We start from the raw sequence: 19,952 nt of genomic DNA on the forward strand, positions 1-19,952 counted from the left end.
AAATGCAGGTCAATTTATACCTTAGATCTTACGCAAAAGAGCGCACTGCCAGTCTTTTAGACGATACAATTGAAAAGCTTAATAATAACAGAGAGGACATTTTGAGGTAAAATTGTTAAAGGAAACTAATTAAATACACCAATTACAATGTGCCTGGTGCAAACTTGAAGCAGAGATGGAATAAACTACTATTTTACACAAGTCCTTTTGGGCTCAATTCATAGCAAAGATGCTCCTGAAGTGGTGGAATGAAGACAGGAATGAAAACAAAGAGGGAGAAACCTCTAAAGCCATCTTTATATTCCATGTGGAGGAATTCTGTTGTTCTCACTGGGTGAGGTTCTGGAACGGCCTTCCAAGGGAAGTAGTGGGGGAAAAAGATCTATTTGGCTTCAAGATTAAACTAGATGGCTACATCTACACTGGCACCCTTTTCCGGAAATGCTTAAAACAGAACAGTTTTCCGGAAAAGCGTCCGTGGCCAATGTAGAAGCGCTTTTCTGGAAAAAAGCCCTGATCGTCATTTTCGCGATCGGGGCTTTTTTGTGGAAAAGACTACTGTGCTGTCTACACTGGCCCTTTTCCGGAACAGTTTTTCTGGAAAAGGTCTTTTGCCTGAACGGGAGCAGCATAGTTTTTCCGGAAAAACACTGACAATTTTACAGTAAATCGTCATTGCTTTTCCGGAAAAGCAAGCGGCCAGTGTAGACAGCTGGCAAGTTATTCCGGAAAAGCAGCTGCTTTTCCGGAATAAGTGGTCCAGTGTAGACACAGCCGATGGGTTCATGAAGGGGATGGTTTGATGAGATAACATGATCTTGGTAACTAATTGACCATTATCAGTGGTAAATAGGTCAATGGAGGGATGATAGGAGTTACTATAGAGAACTTTCTGGGTGTCTGGCTGGTGAGTCTTGCCCACATGCTCAGGGTTTAGCTGATCGCCATATTTGGGGTTAGGAAGGAATTTTCCTCCAGGGTAGATTGGCAGAGGCCCTGGAGGTTTTTTGCCTTCCTCTGTAGCATGGGGTGCAGATCACAGCTGAAGGATTCTCTGCATCTTGGGGTCTTCAAACTATTTGAAGGCTTCAATGTCTGAGATGTAGGTAAGAGGATTATTCTAGGAGGGGTGGGTGAGATTCTGTGGCCTGCACTGTGCAGGGGGTCAGACTAGATGATCATCTATGTGCAGGCCAGTGAGTGTGGGGGCGGCGGAGCCACTGCCTGTCCCCATTACCACCGCTTGCAACACATCCTGGGGGACACAGTGGCCAATCCCCTGCTGGCCCAGGTGGACACATCGGTGGCCACCCCAGTGGTCTGGCCCAGGGAACCGGAGGAAGAGGAGGGCGACCGTTACGCTGAGGAGGAGGCGTCAGAGGATAGCAGCCAGACCCCACCACCCTGGCCCAGCAGCAGTCAGGATGTGTCCTGGGCATCCTCAGAAGCTGGTGAGGGATCGTTTGGTGAGTGCAGTGGCTACCATTCACAAGTGTGCTGGGGACATGGGGAGCCACAGGGTGGGGGAGAGGGAGCAGCACATGGCACAGCCTGGCCACATGCTGTGCAGAGGCATGCAGCACGAGCAACCTCATGCAGCTAGGGTTGCCAGGTGTCCATTTTTGAACCGGACAGTCCAGTATTTGAGCTTTCTGTTCGGGAAACAAATTGAGAAAATATAAATGAGAAAATACAAATGTCCTGTATTTTCTAACAAAGATGTAATGTAGATTGTGATGTAATGTCAAGTGTGTCTGTTATTCTTGTTGAAACCATCTGGCAACCCTACAAGCAGCCAGACCAAGTGGCACACAGAAGCAGCAGCTAGCCCCAGCACATGCCTGGGCCCCCACGGATTCTGCACAACCAGACCTTGGGGGAGGGAGGCGTTTCTGGACAGGAGTAGGCCAGCCCCAAGGTTGCAGGCCTGACCCCACACAACCTAAAGGGTGCTGAACGCAGCACACATCCATGGCCACCTCTGGGACACTAGCTTCCCCTGGGGAAGGCACAACAGGCCCCCCCAATCACATGCAGCCCCCCCCCGGGGGCTCCTGGGCCACCTTGGAACTCCCCCCTCCCGCTGCCCCAAGGGAATTCCTGCTCGCCAGTCACACCTGTCCCCGGGCATCATGGCCTGTGAGGTGCTAGGAGGAGGGCACGGGGCGCCCGGAACACCATGGGGCAGGGCTCACTGACCATGTTGCTCTCCTCTGCTTCTCCTGCAGTGGGACCCCCTGCCAGAGAGGGACCTTCCAGCCCCATCCTGCCGGCACCAAGGATCCAGGGCCCGTTGCAGTGCTCCCGGGACCGCCACCACCTGCTCCGCCACCACGTCTGCATGATCGAGCGCATTGAGTACGCGCTCACAGAAGATCCGCGCAGATGCAGAGTGGCGGGAGCAGGTGTGGGGCCAGTACCTGGAGCACTTTGACCGTGTGTGCACTATCCTGGGTATGATCACAGAGCAAATGGGCCCTGTGCAGCAGCCCAATGATGCCAGGCCCCCCTCTGCCACCCCCAGCTCTCCCCCCGCCTTGCCCATGCCCCCTCCTGAGGTCTCCCACCCTCGGCACCTCCTGGTGCAGCCTGCCCCAAAGGGGCACCGACACCTGCGCACCCATGGAGGAGGGAGAAGCCTCCCTTCCCACCCATGAGGCCTTCCCACTTCAGACCCCCCTCCTCCTTGCTCCCAGTTCAGACCCCCCCTCCTCCCTACAGTCCACCCCCTTCCCTTAAGAAAAGGCACTTTTATTTACAAACTCAGTGCATGCTATTTATTGGGAAGTGAGGGAAGAGTGGCGAGAAGGGGCGGTGATGGGAGTGGGAGGTAGACGCATGGAGAGAGCTCTGCGCTTGGAGGCATAGGCGCAGCCTACTGTGGGGCCTGGTCCAGCATCACCCGGAGGGCTTCCCGGACCTGCATCCCGTAGTGGTTCACCTGTCAGGTGGCAGCCGTCTGGGGCTGCTGGTAGGCCTGGCCCTCACCAGCCATCCACCCCAGGAGGAAGGCCTGCCTTTTCCCCTCAATAATGTTATGCAGCACACAGCACACTGCGATGACCTCCGGGACATGATGCACCCCCATGTCCAGGTGGGTCAGGAGTCACCTGAAGTGTGCCTTCAGACTCTGGAAGGTGCACTCCACGGGGTTGTGGGCCCGGTCCAGGTGGGCATTGAAGGTGGCCTGGCTGTGGTCCAGTCAGCCCGTGTATGGCTGCATGAGCCAGGTCATCAAGGGGTAGGCCGCATCCACCACCATGCAGACCGGCATCCTGAAGTCCTGCTGGGGGAAAGAGGTGCCCACCTCCAGCCTATGACACAGCCCTGCATGCCGGAAGATTCAGGCGTTGTGGGCCCAGCTGGACCACCCCACATATATATCCATGAACCGGCCCTGGTGGTCCACAAGCACCTGGAGCACCACCTAGCAATAGCCCTTCCGGTTAATGAACCAGGCCACTCGGTGCTCCAGCGGCCGGATGGGTATGTGGGTTCCATCCATGGCTCCCCGCAGTTCAGGAACCCCAGGCTGGTGAAGCCGGCAATGGTGGTGTCCAGGTCATGAGGGCGGATGATCCTCTGGAGCAGGACATCACTGATGGTGCGGACAGCCTGCAGAGGGGCACGTGGGAGCACGGGATGCAAGGAATGAGACACTAGGTACATGGGCCCTTGGGATGTGCTGCCTTCCCCCCTTTGATGACTCCTACCCCCATATAAGCCAGGGCCCTCTGCCCCTGGGGGTTTCCTCTACCAGTGGAGCTGTGTGTGGGAGGAACAGCATGACCCCCCCTAGGTGTGGGGCTTCCTCCTCCCCCTACAGCCTCCCCTCCAAGGTCTGGCCCCTTCTAGCCCCCCCCCCCCGGGTGAGCCCGTGGTTCCCCGGGAGCCTTACCTGCTGGATGACTGCGCTGATGGTGGACCTGCCCACCCCGAACTGGTTTCCCATGGAGCAGTAGCTGTTGGGAGTGGCCAGTTTCCATAGAGCAATCACGACCCTCTTCTCCATGGGGATGGCAGGGAGCAGGCAGGTGTCCTGCCTCCAGAGTGCAGGGGCGAGCCAGGTGCAGAGCTCGTGGAATGTCCCCCGGCGCATCTGGAAATTTTGCACCTATTGCTGGTCGCCCCATTGTCCCAGCACCAGATGCTCCCACCAGTTCCCACTAGTGTCGTAGCTCCACAGGCACCTGTCAGTGGTGGGGTGCGGGTGCCTGAGCCCAGCTGCAGCCATGGTGAGGTCCTGCACATGCTGCCCAGTCTCCAGCTCCTGGAGCAGTGTGGCTCCCTGGTGGAGGAGCTCCAGAGCCTCTATGATGACTGAGGGTACACTGCTGGCTGGGGCCTCCTCCGGCTCGATGGCTGTGAAGGTGGCAGTGATGGTGCCCAGGGGCACTTGCCAGAAACAGAGGTGACAGGCTCAGCTGTGGCTCTCGCTCCCTCGAAAGGGGTGCCTGAGCATGCAGCCACAGGGAAACGGCCGTCCAAGAGTCCCTTTAAGCACGTTTCCCAGTGGGGGTCCAGCGCATGCCCACAAATGCTGCTGGTGACCTCTTGACATAGCCAAATTTCTTCCGGAGACACGTTCTTGTGCAAGGGTTTCCCACCAGTGTGGGCGCTTTCTTGCACAAGAGCTCCAGTCCCTGCTGTCTGCCTAGCTTGGCTCCATTCTGTCTGACCCAGGCAAGCGCAGCTCACGTGGCGAGCAGGACCCTCCTCCTGCAGCTTAGCTCCATTAGCCGACCCACCTTGTCCATTATACTGCCCTGCAGCCGTGGCCTCTCCCCATTGGCCCCGGGGACTGTCAATTTCAGGGTCCAGCTTCACATAGACTTTTCCCATTGGTGCTGGTGGCTATTTCACTCCCCCGAGTTTTAGTGAGGGGCCAACAGTCCCCTTACACACAACAGCACAGCAATACCATTGGCTGTTCCAGCTGTGACACGGCAGAGCCCCATTGGTCACATCGAATTGGGATGCGCCCAGATCAGATCATCGAGCATCCCATAGTCAGGAGAGAGGGGACGTGGGAGACTGCAGCACCATCTAGCGGCCAGAGAAGGAATTGCCTGCTTCTGGCCCTGTGTGCACTCGCTGCGGAGGGGTTCACATGGGATGCAGCACAATGGAAGGGGGGGGAATGGGGCTCTGCTACCCCCTCCCACCATGTCTGTACTGATTCCAGGTGATAGGGCACATTCACTGCTACTAGTGACACCCTCCCACAGCTCCTCAGCTCCCCAGCCACCCCTGCTCTGGGGCAGGCAGGAGAGGGTTGTTACACCCAACTGGCAGACGGAGGAACAAAAGCCGAGATAGGCAAAGGGCCTTGTCTAACGTCGCCCAGCCAGGCCAGGCCAGCAGTGGGAACAGGGCCCAGAAGCCCTGCCTTTCAAACTCACCATCAGTGACTGATCAGAACTAAGTGTCTCCGATGAGCTCAGGCCTACAGCCCTGCCTGGGGATTGCTCAGCCAGTTCAGAAGCACTAGAACGGGGGTCAGCGCTGTTCCGAAGGGGAGGGTGCAAAGCTTTAACCCTCCTGCCCAGGGCCATGCCACGCTCCTGGGATGGGAGGAGGAGCGCTCTCCACCGCACACCCTATGGACCACCTGGGTCGATGCAAACCTTTCCATGGGCTACCAGTTGTTAATGGAAATTCACCGTTAGTTCCATAATTGCACCCAAGCCATTTTGCTAGTGCTGCAGCTGGGGAGAAAAGTTTAATGAAAATTGTTAAACAGATTAAGCATTTTGCCTTTCTCATGTTACTTTATCAGACTTCATTTTAAATAAAACATTATGCGCAACACAGAAGGTTTCAATGTTTTCTTTAAGGCGGGGTGGGGAACCATTTTGGGGTTGGGGGTCACTGACCCACTGAAAAATAAGTTGAAGACCACACAAGTGAGAAGCAAAAAAAGCTCCTCCCAAACCCCCAGCCCTCACTGCTGTGGCCCCCAATTGAGATTCCTCACTTCTGTAGCACTCTAGCTTCCGTGGGCTGAGGGAACAGACAGGCAGGCCAGAGGTTCAGAGCTTCCCATAGGCCAGATTTACTTTCCTGGGGTGCCAGGATTAGTGGATTTTGTGGACCTCCTTAGGCTCTGGCATGGGAACAAAAATGGGTTCAATGTGTGGGACAGGGCTGTCAGCGAATGGGCTAGGGCTCTGGGGGAAGGGGGTGCAGGATGGGATAAGGGGGCAGGGTCTGGAAGGGCGTTCGGCAGCAGGAGAGGGTGTGGGGTTGGAGGCAAGAGGGGCTGGGACAGTAACAGAAAAGGTGAGAGGGTGAGAATGCAGCCAGATAGCTAGTTGGGGAGGGTGGCAAAGTGGGGGAGTAAAGGAAAGTGCAGCTTCTGCAAAATACATTTATACCCCCCACATCTTCCCTCAGCCCCCTGATCCCCAGCATCACCCCATGCCCCTCAGTGCAACCCCTGCCCCCTCCCATACTGCCCTGGCATCTTCCTTCACCCCTACTGCTCCCTATACCATTGGCTGGGGCAGTGCTGGAACAAGGAGGGGGCAGAGTCTCTTCCTTGCCCAGCCCAGCCCTGGGACAGGCAGACTCCAGCCTGGCCAGGCACAGCAGTGTGCTGAGGAAGGGGCTCCCTGCTCCACCCCCAGCCCACGGGCAGCTGCACAATGCACCTGGGCCCCAGCATGCCACGTGACTGGCCACCCAGCCCTGCCACGCCAGCCCCTAAGCAGGAAGCAGAACCTGTAGCGTGGGGGTGGAGTTAACCCCTCAGCTTCTGGGAGCTGCATGCTCAGGCCAGGCACAGGAAGCCCCAGGGATGTGCGCGTGCACTTCTCCCATCCTACCGACCCAGCAAGAAGTCTGAGATATTGAAGTGTGAAAGTTCTCTCCCCAAACATCCCAGGGACTCAGAGCATCTGCCCAGCCCATCTCTGTGCCAGGGCTTCCAGCCGCAAGGGCAAGAGAGCAGCTCCCTCCCCGCCAGGGAGGAGAGAAGCAAGGAAAAGGTAAACCAAAAAACCCCAAAGCCAATGTCCCCAGGAATTCCAAGGGACAAAGGTCAAAGTAGGGGGAAATCCCCCCTTACCCTAGTGTTGTCCTGGCCTTGCATTTGGACGGCCCCAAGTAGATCAGACCAGTGTGTCCCAATCTTTTCTATACCACGGACCAGCAAACCCATTCACAAACTTTTGGCAGACGGGTAACATTTTATCTGCATATTTGCATATTCATTATACAAGTAATGAATATGCAAATATATTGTTGCCGGTCCGTAACAGACCAGGATTTGCAGATAAAGGCCACTTTTGTCGTCAAAACCCTGTAGTCTAGACACACGCTTTGAGTGCTCCGGGCTGGAATTCCAGTTGGTGATTGAAAAGCAGCACTCCAGGTGACGCTTGAACTCCCAAGCTCAGTATGGCTCTGTGCTGTGCACCCCCCACTGGAAGAGCTGCCGGAGAGATTTCTCCAAAGGCCTTAGATCGAGAAAGTCAAGAAGCACAACATGGAATTGAGCGAGAGGGGAAAGAAGGCGAAAGCATCGATTCCCAAGGAATGGCAACAAACCAACATCTCACCAGCAGGTCCCATGGAGCTCTGAACTCAGACTGCAGGATTCAAAGTCCCGAGTGCTGCCCATTACACCCTGGGGCCTCAAAAACTGGTTTTCTCTGCTCACCTGTGGCTCTTGACTGGCGGGCTCACACTCTTTTTTGGGGGTTGGGGGGCTGCAGACCCACAGAGAAATCAGTGGGGAGGGGTAGCACACAAGTGAGAAGGAACCCCCCACCCCCAAAACAAACCAAATCTTCACTGACAAAAAGAAGCCCCCAAATTCCCATGAACAAACGATCTGGAGTAATCCAGAAAAGCCTGCAGACAGAACCAGGGCTGTGAGATGGGACCAGTCACACTGTGCTGGGAGGTTCATTAGGATTTTCCTGCCCATGCCCAGGTCTGTGACTCTTTCTCCTGCCCTCAGGAGCCTGACTTAGGAGCCCAGAAATCACACTGGGATCCCTGTGCACAGAGTGCCCAGGCGGCTGTGGGCAGGGACCCTTGGGGAGGGGCGGCAGTACCACAGGGAGAGGATAAAACTCTCCATGGCTAGGACAGAATTCCTGTGTCTAGAGAGGAAAGTGCTGGTGATGGGGGAAGGAGGGAACCCTCAGACTGACCCATCCCCCTCCAATGGCACTGGAGGGAAAACACGTTTCACTGTCCCACGTTTGAGCATGTGGAGGCAGGAAAAGGGAATAAGGGAATTTGTGAGCAGCCATCTTGGTCTTGTTAACAAGAGAGCAAGAGTCAGGCTAAGTCTGTAGCCTGACAATGCGAGATCTGTAATTAGACGCTGCCTTCGCCTCTCGCCTCCATACGGAGATAAGGATAGAACGCTGACTCTGGCAGGGACCTTGAGATAAGGAGCATCTGGGTGGAACTAAATAACTGTTAGCCATTGGTGTTTGTAATGGGAAGGAGACTAATTGTTGTTGTTATTATATCTAATGGACAGTATATAAACTGCTTCATAATTGCTTGTATCCGAAGATCTGCTCCGCCCCCCCCCCCCGCCGTCCGAACCAGTTTTTCCCTTGCTGCAGCTCGTAATAAAACTGCCTCTGGCTACTCTTGCCCTCTTCCTCCCTGGTGCCTGCCCCCTCACCACCCTCTGCCCCAGTTCTCCTCATGCTCCTCTGTGTCTTCACACATGACTTGCTCCATCCCCTGCCTTCCTCATGCCCTCCCTTCCTTTCGGGTACGTCTAAACTACATGGCTCCGTCAACGGAGCCATGTAGATTTGTTGTTTTGGCAAAGGTAAATGAAGCCGCGATTTAAATGATCGCGGCTTCATTTACATTTACATGGCTGCCGCGCTGAGCCGACAAACAGCTGATCAGCTGTTTGTCTGCTCAGCGCGCTAGTCTGGATGCTCCCCTGCCGACATCAAAGCCCTTTGTCGGCAGCCCCGGTAAACCTCATCCCACGAGGAATAATGGGGCTGCTGACAAAGGACTTTGATGTCGGCAGGGGAGCGTCCAGACTAGCGCACCGAGCCGACAAACAGCTGATCAGCTGTTTGTCGGCTCAGCGCGGCAGCCATGTAAATGTAAATGAAGCCGCGATCATTTAAATCACGGCTTCATTTACCTTTGCCTATGAGTCTAATCTACATGGCTCTGCCGACAGAGGCATGTAGTCTAGACACAGCCTTCAATCCCTCTTCTGCCAGCACCCACTCCTCCCCTCCACGCTTCCTTCCTCTTGCCCCAGTGCCCCTCCCCTCTCCTCACCCTGTCCCCTCACCCTGTCCCCTCACTTGTTCCACCCCCACTGACACCTTCCCCTCTCCCCACCCCCACTCCTCCTGCCCTTTTCCTCACTGTCTCCTCTTGGCCCCCTGGCATTTGTCTCTCCTCCACCTTGCCCCTTAGTGCCTGCCCCTTTCTTCTCCTGCCCTGGCCCCTCCTCTCCCCTCCTCACCCACGTTCCCCTTAGTTCTCCCCCTGCCCCTTCCCTCCCCACTTCTGACTTCCTGACACCTGCACCCGGCAACCCCCTCGTGCCAGAGCCAATGCTGTTACCACAATGTTTTATTCTGCACATTATACACCCACCAGAGAATTTCCAATCCCACAACTTCATTCCTAAAGTGGACAGAGGCAGGAGCAAGCCCTATCCCATCCCCCTTCCTCCTCCCCACCGAACATCACTCCCGCAGCTCTCCTTGGGCTGGCAGCCAGCGCTCTGCGAGCCCCTCAGCAAGGCACAAAGAACCAAGTGCGCCCTCGCTGGGAGGAAGGGAAGGAAATGGCTGTGGCAAAGCACCCCTCTCCCTGAGCACAGGCAGAGCAGCCGTGGCTGGCGTAGAGCGGCCACCAGGCACACTTGGCATGTCAGAGAGCAGGAATTGCACATGCCACAGAAGCCTGCTCCCCTGGAGCGGGTCTCCACATGCCCCGTGTTCTGGGACTGGAGCCAGGGCTGCGGTGCTATTTTTAATACCATCCAGGCTCCAGCTCTGGCAGCCGCCTGCTGCTCCTGGGGTGGGGCAGCCGCCCACCACATGGCCCCCGGGGGCAGCTGTGGCTCCTCTGCTGAGGAGGTGGGCAGGACTGAAATTCTTGGCGTGTGCCCTGCACAGATACGCACCTTACAGGGACCACTGCTGCTCCCTGGTCTGGATTATACCCTGGAGATGTCCTTTATACTCCCTGGTCTGGATTATACCCTGGAGATGTCCTTTATACTCCCTGGTCTGGATTATACCCTGGAGATGTCCTTTATACTCCCTGGTCTGGATTATACTCTGGAGATGTCCATTATACTCCCTGGTCTGGATTATACCCTGGAGATGTCCGTTATACTCCCTGGTCTGGATTATACTCTGGAGATGTCCGTTATACTCCCTGGTCTGGATTATACTCTGGAGATGTCCTTTATACTCCCTGGTCTGGATTATACTCTGGAGATGTCCGTTTTATTCCCTGGTCTGGATTATACCCTGGAGATGTCCGTTTTATTCCCTGGTCTGGATTATACCCTGGAGATGTCCGTTATACTCCCTGGTCTGGATTATACTCTGGAGATGTCGGTTTCAGTTTGGCTCACTAATAATCAGCCTGCCAGCATGCAGGTCACACCTTGAATGCAGATACAGCTCTGGTCCAGCCACTCGGATCCCAACAGCTTATCAGCACACCCCAGAAACAGTCTGGGTTCCACCAGCCTTCCTTGCCATTTGCAGGGTGACTCCCATGCACCTCCAGTCCCATAGTTCCCACCCTGGACATGGGTGGTTTGTGGTGTCCAAAACGAAGATTTCCACATAAGAATAGCCTGGCCCAGAGCAAAGGTCCACCCAGCCATGGGTCCTGTCTTCCCTCAGTCGCTGATGCCAGGTGCCCCAGAGGGAGTGAACAGAGAATGAGGAATGAACATCAAGTCAACCTTCCCCTGTTGCCCAGTCCCAGCATGTGGCAATGAAAGGCCTCGGGATCCCCACAACATGGGTTAGCATCTCCGGTCATCTTGGCTAATAGTTCTCAATGCACCCATCTTTCATGAATTTTAATTAATTGGGTGACCCTTGGGTCTTGTGGTGTATGAAGTCTAATTAACACGTCTTTATTACCACACCAGGAGTAATTGTATCGACCTCTATTTTATCTCCCCCTAGCTGTCAAAGTGGAAAGGCCCCATCTTTTTAATCTCTCCGTATATGGAAGCTGGTCCATACCCTTAGCCTGTGTGCGCCTTTTCTCTGCACCTTTTCCATTTCTACTATTTTTTTTAGATGGGCAACCAGAACTGCACACAGAATTCAAGGGCTGAGTGTACTGAGGATTTACATAGCAGCATTGTGGTGTTTTCAGCCTTTCTAGCTGTCCCTTTCCTAATGATTACTCACTTTCTGTTCATAGCAGGCTGCTAGGCTCAGTCCCCACCCCCTACTCTAACCTGACCACACTATACACTACAGTCAAGCAGTGAGCACACACAAAAGTTAAATAAACTCATCCCAATGGTCTCCTTCAGCTAGAGCAGTCCCTTGTAAAAATCTCACGTTTGCTGCTCCTGTGCAGTAGCTCCTCTGGCCGCTTTGTCTCACTCTTGCGGTCTCCAGGGCCTTGCTTACTGCTTCCTGAGGTAAACACGCGTGTCTTCATTTAAGACAGACTGCTTGAATAGTTCTGCCAAATCAGAGCTACATGGGTTTGAACGTGCGCCGTGAACATGAATTCAGGAGAATTCATAATTTGGCTTATAATATTTCTACAGACGTTTTTATCACGATTGACAGGCTGTTAGTTTTCACCTGCCCCCTGTCGCAAACCCACAGGAATGCTCTGGAAACACACAAGGGGCCCCGTGTGTCTTGCCACCCCTTATCAGGTGGTGGTAAAGCACTGTGGCTCAGTGGGTGGGTAGGGCAGTTGAGAGAGGAGAGGTCTAGGTCCCCTCCAGTAAGTCAAAGCATTCTGCAGACTCCAGATCGTCTTCAGAGGTGCCCCAGCCTGTCCCCCAGCTTAAAGCTTCTAGTGGCAGCTTAGAAACCTGTTTTCCTCAGGGAAGGGTTCCACTGAGGCACTGTTATGACACACTCCTCTCCCAGCTCTCAGTGAAGCAACATAGCAATTGCCACACACCATCAGGACAATGCTACAGCCAGTCCAGTGTGTCTCTGCTGAAAGCAGCCAGCACAAGAAACTCAGCTAGAAGATGCCAGAAACCCTGCAATAGCTAATGTGCCCTATGGAACAGTTCTTCCTGTTCCTCAGTAATTAGAGGCTGACTCACACCCTGAAGCAGGAGGGTTCATCCCCCAGCTAACGGTTCTGATAACTCTTTCACTGTTCACTGCTGTAATAACTCTTTATCCATACAGGTATCTAACCCTTCCCTGAACCCTGCTAGTCTCTTGGCTTCTATGGCAGGGGCATAGTTAGCAGAAAATGGGTGCAGCCAAGGCAGGAAAAGGTTCCAAAAGCTCTTACATGACGTAGGTGCCTAATTCTCATTGAAAGCACATTTGAAAGTGGGACTTTGCCTCAGCCACAACAGGCAACAGGCTTAAGGCCTTCTGGGGGAGGACAGGGCTGTCCAGACGCCAGGGGCTATTTTCAAAAGCATCCACCTCTTTAGGGGTCAAACACAGAGCAGCCCAGACACGCAGCAGCCCGGAAGCCGTTGAGAGCTGGCCCCAGACATAGCAAGGGGCTAATAATGGCTTGCTGCCAGCTCCACCTTCCTTTGGGGAACCAAACAAAATGGTTCCCTAGGAGAGCTCTGGCTCAGTAGCATTTCATGCCCACATTGCACAAGTGTAAAGGGCAGCCCCAAAACAAGGCAGAGGTGAATTGCTCCCTCGGAACCACATCCCTTCTTTCACCAATAATCTGCTGGTTTCCAGTGGATGCCCGGGAATTCAGATAAGCACAAGTAAACACACTAAAGGGAGAGACAGGCGATCTTCACAAATGCAGCTTTAGGGACAGGATATACTGACCATGAGGCAATCGGACATGAGGATAAAAGCCAGCTAACTCTCTGCTAACTCAACAGCTGTCAGGGCTACAGATGTCTTTCGAAAAAGCGAGAGAATCGATTTTTTGGGTATCTTCAGTGTTGCACACCCAAATCCACTGATTCCCCAGTTGCTGAAAGGGAGTCTTTCTGGACACTGAATCCATTTGTGGTCTCCAGGCTCCCAGTAGTAAATTGTGTTATAATATTCCTCTTCATTTTCCCCATCATGGCTATTGTATAAATATTTATTTTCTCCGCCCAGCACGTAGATCCTCTTCTTCCAACGCACCACACCAGCACCAGCAATTTCAACTGGCAACTTTGGGACCACCACATCCTTGTGCACTCTGCCATCTTCGCCCAGGAAGAAACTCTTACGACTGCAATGCAGGTTCCCTGAATCAGGCCACCTCTCATTACGGTGTCTCACCCTGCTCCTAACATACCCGCCAATCACATATATCCCGCTGTTCATGGATACAGCACCGGACCAGTAGCACTCGGCATCCAGAAGCACTTGTGTCCACACGTTGGCGTTAACTTTGTAGATCATAACCTTCTTGGAGACACACCAAGATCCCAGTGTGTCTGTCACCCCCCCTATCAGGTACAGTTTATTTTTAAGAACTGTGGCAGCAAAATGGCTCAGTGTGTAGGGCAGCCGTGCGATGGGGGTCCAGCGCCTTACCACTAAGTCAAAGCATTCTGCAGAATCCAGATAATCTTCATACCTGCACCAGCCCCCTACAGCATAGAGCTTCTGGCTGCAGCTTAGGAAGCCGTGAGAGGCGCGGGGCGTGGACATAGACGGGAGCTGCGTCCAACGGCCTCGGAAAGAGCTGTACTCATGGAGTGTGTCTGAATACGAGTCATCAGTGTGCACACCCCCGGCTACGTACAGCTTGTCTGCCACGGCCACGCAGCGAGTGCAGTACAAGCACTTCAAAGGCGGCAGCTTCTCCCACTTTTCTGTCTGAGGGTCAAAGCAGCCTACTTGAAAATCCTTCGTTTTCAGCTCAGGGCCCTCCATGCTGAACAGGTCCACGCACACAATACATGGGCTGTACATGCCCTGCCTCAGGCCTCCGCACTCCTGCAGCCTCTCCTGCCTGTTGAGACGCTTCCATCGCAGACGCACGTCCCCCTCACACTGCAGTTCTAACTGGGCCTCCCGGAGCTCTTCCTGGGTAAGGAGCGGGAGGCGGACGTGCCTCATTACCTCACGCAGGAACGGACGGCGGCTGGAGGCCTGAAACTTCATCCAGCGCCACACTGCCTGGTAGACAACCCACTCCGAAGGCACCACCAGGCTGTCTGAGGAGATGATGCTAATCAAAGTGCTGGGTTGCAAATTGAGGAAACTTTTGTCCTCCCGAGCGAGGTGTCTAAAGTTCAGGCTGACGTGTCTCATGGCTACTCGGAGCAGAGCTTGGTCTCCATGGGCATAAGCCAGTTCATAAAGCGCTAGGCAATTCTTGAGGGAAACATGTTCCAGAAGAAAGCTGGGAAAGTAAAGGGATAAATGTTACTGGCGATGTCACAAGGTGAAACCCTTCTCCCGTACACACTGAGCTAGTAGAAACACTTCACGTGGGGAGCTAAAGTCATTCTAAGGGAGAGGCTCAAATGCCTCAGTTTCCCATTTGCACAATGCAGAGAACAACCCTGCCTTACCTCGCCGGTGTGTTGGGAAGATAAATCAATACAATCACGCGAGGTGCTCAGATAGCATGGTGAGGCTGGATATGTATCGAAGCTACGACACTCTTCCACTGATAGCAATGGGAAGGTTGTGCAAAGATCAGGCTTAGCGCGTGGCTCTTAGGGGCTGTCTACACTGCACGCTTATTTCGAAATAGCGCATCTGCACACAAAAAACGCATTGAAATAGCTCTGAGCTATTCTGAAACAGAGCGGCCACACAGATTGGATGCTAACTCGCATGGCAGGCCCCTGGAAACCACTTCAGGCAGGGCATCAGGTCAGCAGTGACTTCCTGGAGCTGCTGCCTGAGGCTCTCTGAGACCCGTGATTAAAGAGACCCTCTTGGGAAGCCGTTTCTCAGGTTCTTCTGCTTGCCTAACTCTCCGAGGGACAGCAAAGGGTATTCCCTGTGTGCTCTGGTTGCCCTGTTGGACACCACAGCACTCCCAGCTATGGAGCCAGCGCTGCCTCTGGGCATGCGACGGCCCCTGATGGTCATGCTTCCTCATGGCCCTGCAGGACATGACCCCCAGCTGCTGGAGGAGACCCTCAACCTCTGGGAGCGCAGATCTTCCAGCTGCACCCATTGGGCACTGTCGTTTCTGGCGACTGGACACCAGCTGGCTCATGATGGAGCAGTGGGGTGACCTGCAGTGGCTCCAGAATTTCCACATGAGGAAGGAGACATTTCTGGAGCTGTGTGCCTGGCTCGCTCTGCCCTCACCTGACGGGACACCCAGATGTGATCTGCCCTCCCCTTGGAGAAGCAGGTGGCCATGGCTGTGTGGAATCTCGCCGCGCCGGCCAATTACCAGTCCGTCAGGAACCAGTTCGGCGTGGGGAAGTCGACCATTAGGACCCTTGTCATACAGGCATGGCACTCTTGGGCCACAGTTCCAGGAGGGGGTGGGTGGCGTGCTGGAATGGGGAACCCTAGGGAAAAGAGGTTTTGGGGGGTGGAGTGGGGATGGGGGAAGACCCCAGGCATTGTCCAGTCTCGCCCTCACACAGCCCTGCTGGGGGGAGATGGGCTACATAGGGGGTGGCTCCTGGTGTGGTGGGGGGACAAGGGGGGGACTCGGTAATCTTCCAAGAGCTCTAGCTATCCTGTGATTCCCTGTTTGTTTGTTTGTGTCTTTTTGCAGGTGGTGAAATCCATCAACACCGTCCTGACGCTGCCACATGGACCCCATCATCACCGGCTTTGCCGCCATGGGCTTCCCCAACTGTGGGGGGGGGGCTATTGATGGTACCCACATCCCCATCCAGGCCCCCAACCACCAGGCATCTGTATTAGATATGTAATAGTGCAGTCGATTAATGCTACAGACTCTGCACGTTTCCCTCCCCCCACCAACCAGTAAATATTTTAGCAGGCTGGCCAGCAGGTCTGGTTCACTCTGAGTCTGGGACCTACCCCGGCTGTGGCTCTGCATTTAGTGTAGTAGGAGCCAGGCGGGCAGGCAGGCTCAGTTCCAGTTCACAACGGGTCCGGGAACTCAGACTGCCCACTCCAGGCAGGAGCTGTTTCCACCATGCACTTTATCAGAGGCAGCAGCAGGACAACAAGCAGCCAGTCCGCAAGGGGAGCTGGTTTTTAAAGTGGCTCCTCTTGCAGACGAACTCCCACCTGGCACCCTGCGCTGCTGCTGGCCCCGCCCCCAGAGGCGAATGGTCGACTAACCAATAAGAATTCTTGAGGTTACTCGACTATTCAATTAACCGATATTTAACATCCCTACTCTGTATACATAAACTGCTAGGGCTGCTTCTCCAGGGCGAAAGTCCGCCTTGGCTTAACCAGATCTTTCGTGATCTAAAAATAAAAAAGGAGTCCTATAAAAAGTGGAAACTAGGACAAATGACAAAGGACAAATATAAGCAAACAATACGACTGTGTCTAGACTGGCCGGTTTTTCCAGAAAATCAGCCGCTTTTCCGGAAAAACTTGCCAGCTGTCTACACTGGCCGCTTGAATTTCCACAAAAGCACTGACGATCTCATGTAAGATTGTCAGTGTTCTTGCGGAAATACTATGCTGCTCCTGTTCAGGCAAAAGTCCTTTTGCGCAAAACTTTTGCGCAAAACGGCCAGTGTAGACAGTTCAGATTTGTTTTCCACAAAAAAGCCACGATCGCAAAAATGGCGATCGGGGCTTTTTTGCAGAAAAGCACGTCTAGATTGGCACAGACAAAAAGTGCTTTTGCGGAAAAGCTTCCGTGCCAATCTAGACACTCTATTACGAAAATGCTTTTAACGGAAAACTTTTCCATTAAAAGCATTTCCGGAAAATCATGCCAGTCTAGACGTAGCCCATAAGTATTCAGTGGCAAGATTAGAAAGGCAACTGCTTAGAGAGTAGTTATTAATGGTTCACAGTCCTGCTGGAAGGGCATAACAAGTGGGGTTCCACAGGGGTCCGTTTGGGGACCGGTTCTGTTTAATATCTTCATCAACGATTTAGGTATTGGCATAAAGTACGCTTATTAAGTTTGCAGGTGATACCAAGCTGGCAGGGTTTTCAAGTGCTCTGGAGGATAGGGTCATAATTCAAATATGATCTGGACAAATTGGAGAAATGGTCTGAGGTAAATAGGATGAAGTTTAATAAAGACAAATGCAAAGTGCTCCACTTAGGAAGGAACAATCAGTTTCAAACATACAGAATGGGAAGCGACTGTCTAGGAAGGAGTACGGCAGAAAGGGATGTAGGGGTCATAGTGGACTAATAGACGTTAGTTCGAATTAACTTTGATAGGAGCTACACATACAAACCGCTGGTTCGAACTTAATTGGAACTAGCGGAGCGCTTAATTCGAACTAGGTAAACCTCATTCTACGAGGACTAACGCCTAGTTCGAATTAAGTAGTTCGAATTAAGGGCTGTGTAGCCACGTAATTGGAACTAGTGGGAGGCTAGCCCTCCCCAGCTTGCCCTGGTGGCCACTCTGGGCACAAACAGGGAAACTCTTCTGGCCCCCTCCCGGCCCCGGAGCCCTTAAAGGGGCATGGGCTGGCTACGGTGCCCGTGCCAGGTGCAAGCCTGCCAGCACCCAGCCAGCAGACCCTGCACCTGGCACGGCACGAGCCAGCCACCTGCTGCCACCCAGCCCTCCGCCTCTTCCCGGGACCAGGCTGGCGGCTCCCAGGAGCCTGCCTGGGGCCGCAAGAGGTGGGCGCCCGCCTGGTCTAGTGTGGAGATCGTGGACCTCATCCAAGTTTGGGGGGAAGCCTCCAACATCCACAGCCTCCGCACTGGGCACAGGAAAGTGGCAGTCACTTTACCCTCTCCTCATATGGGACCGGTTCCAAACCCCTGATCATCTTAGTTGCCCTTTTTGGAACCCTTTCCAAGGCCAAAATATCTTTTCTGGGGTGAGGAGATCACATCTGTACTCAGTACTGAAGATGTGAGCGTACCATAGTTTTATACTTCCCCTCCTCCTTCTTCCCCTGGCTTCCCTCCTCCCAGGTTTCCCCCTCCCCTCTCCCACCCTCTCTCTTCCCCTCTCCCACCTCCTTTTCCCAGTCTCCCCAGAGGTTAATCCCCCCCCCCCCACCACCGCCAGTTTTGTTCAATAAAGAGAGTTTCTATTTTTGAACACACATGTCCTTTATTTTTTACATCAGGAAGGGGGGCTAGGGAGGGGTAAGTGGAAGGAGGTGAGGGAGGAATGGGGTACGAGCCCCCAATGGGGAGGACTGGGGTGGCTCTGCGGGCTCCTTGGAGTGGAAGCTCTCCTGCAGGAGACAGCAGACCAGGGAGACGGGGAGCAAAGACAGCCGCGGCGCGTCTGGGCTTTCCCGCTGCCCGCGTGCTCCGCGGCTTTGCTCAGCGTCTCCCTGGTCTGCTGGGGGGACTCCCCCCCCAGCAGACCAGGGAGACGCGGAGCAGCTTTTCTTGCCCCAGAGGACACGGGCGGCAGGACCGCGGTGCATCTGGGCGTCCCGCCGCTCCCGTCCTCCGGGGCAAGAAAAATCCCGTTCGTAACTGCGGATCCGACATAAGTCGGATCCGCGTAACTCGGGGACTGCCTGTAATTTGAATTAAGTTAGTTCGAATTAGTGCTGTAGAGTAGACATACCCTCTGAGTCAACAGTTTGCTCTTGCAAAAAAAAGGCACACATGATTCTGGGCTGCATTAACAGGAGTATTGTGAGCAAGACATGAGAAGTCCTTCTTCTGCGCTGATTAGGCCTCAGTTGGAGCACTGTGTCATGACATTTCAATAAAGATGTGGAGAAACTGGTGAAGGTCCAGAGAAGAGCAACTAGAATCATACATATAGTAGCCCAATGTCTGTAACAATGAAACGCTGGCTGTTCCCTCTGGGCAGCGCTGTTGCCTCCTGCTATGGCGCTCGGCTGACTTCTGCACCACTCAGCCTGGCCACCGCGAAGGAGCAAGCGGCGCAAGCCACTGTTTGGGATCCACGCTCCCCATGCAGCATGGGAGTGCTGCATGGGGAGCTCGGGGCCCAAACGGCCGCTTGCACTGCTTCCTCCCGTGCGGCGGCCCGGCTTAGTGGCAGAGAAGTCAGCCGAGCGCTACGGTGGGATGCAGCAGCGCTGCCCAGAGGGAACAGCCAGGGGACGGGGCCTAGATGAGCACATGTCTCTGACGTCAGGAAAGGGTGCTGGATTCAAAAGGAGGAAAGCGGGGCAGACACAGAGGACGCGGCGGAGGACAGAGAGAGAGAGTGAGAGAGACGCAGCAGGAGGAGGAGAAGAGAAACAGAGTGAAAGGTGGGAGAGGGAGAAGAAAAAGAGAGAGAGACAGAGAGAGGGGCAGGAGGCGGACGAGAGCTGAGAGAGAGAGAGGGCGAGGCAGTAGGAGGAGGAGAAGAGAGAGAGAGGCCGTTTGAGTCACTTGCTCCTGCACAGCAGCCCAGCTGAACAGCGCAGAAATCAGACGAGTGCCATGGCAGGAGGTGAAGGAGGGCGGGGCGGTGACGTACACGTCTGGGAGGCGGGGCCTGGATGAGCGTGCATCCCTGATGGAGACAGAGGAGAGCAGAGAGAAAGTGAGAGGCAGGAGGGGGAGAAGAGAAAGAGAGAGACGGAGAGAGAAGCAGAAGGAAGAGGAGAGCTGAGAGAGAGAGGGGGAGACAGTAGGAGGAGGAGGAGGAGGAGGAGAGAGAGAGAGAGAGAGAGAGAGAGAGAGACGGAGACAGAGCCAGAACCAGAGCCTCAGCAGAGAAGACCAACTTGGAGGAGAGACCTGAAAATTCCG

The sequence above is a fragment of the Pelodiscus sinensis genome, chromosome 24, assembly GCF_052426305.1.
Source record: "Pelodiscus sinensis isolate ZL-2025 chromosome 24, ASM5242630v1, whole genome shotgun sequence".
Lineage (NCBI taxonomy): Eukaryota > Metazoa > Chordata > Testudines > Trionychidae > Pelodiscus > Pelodiscus sinensis.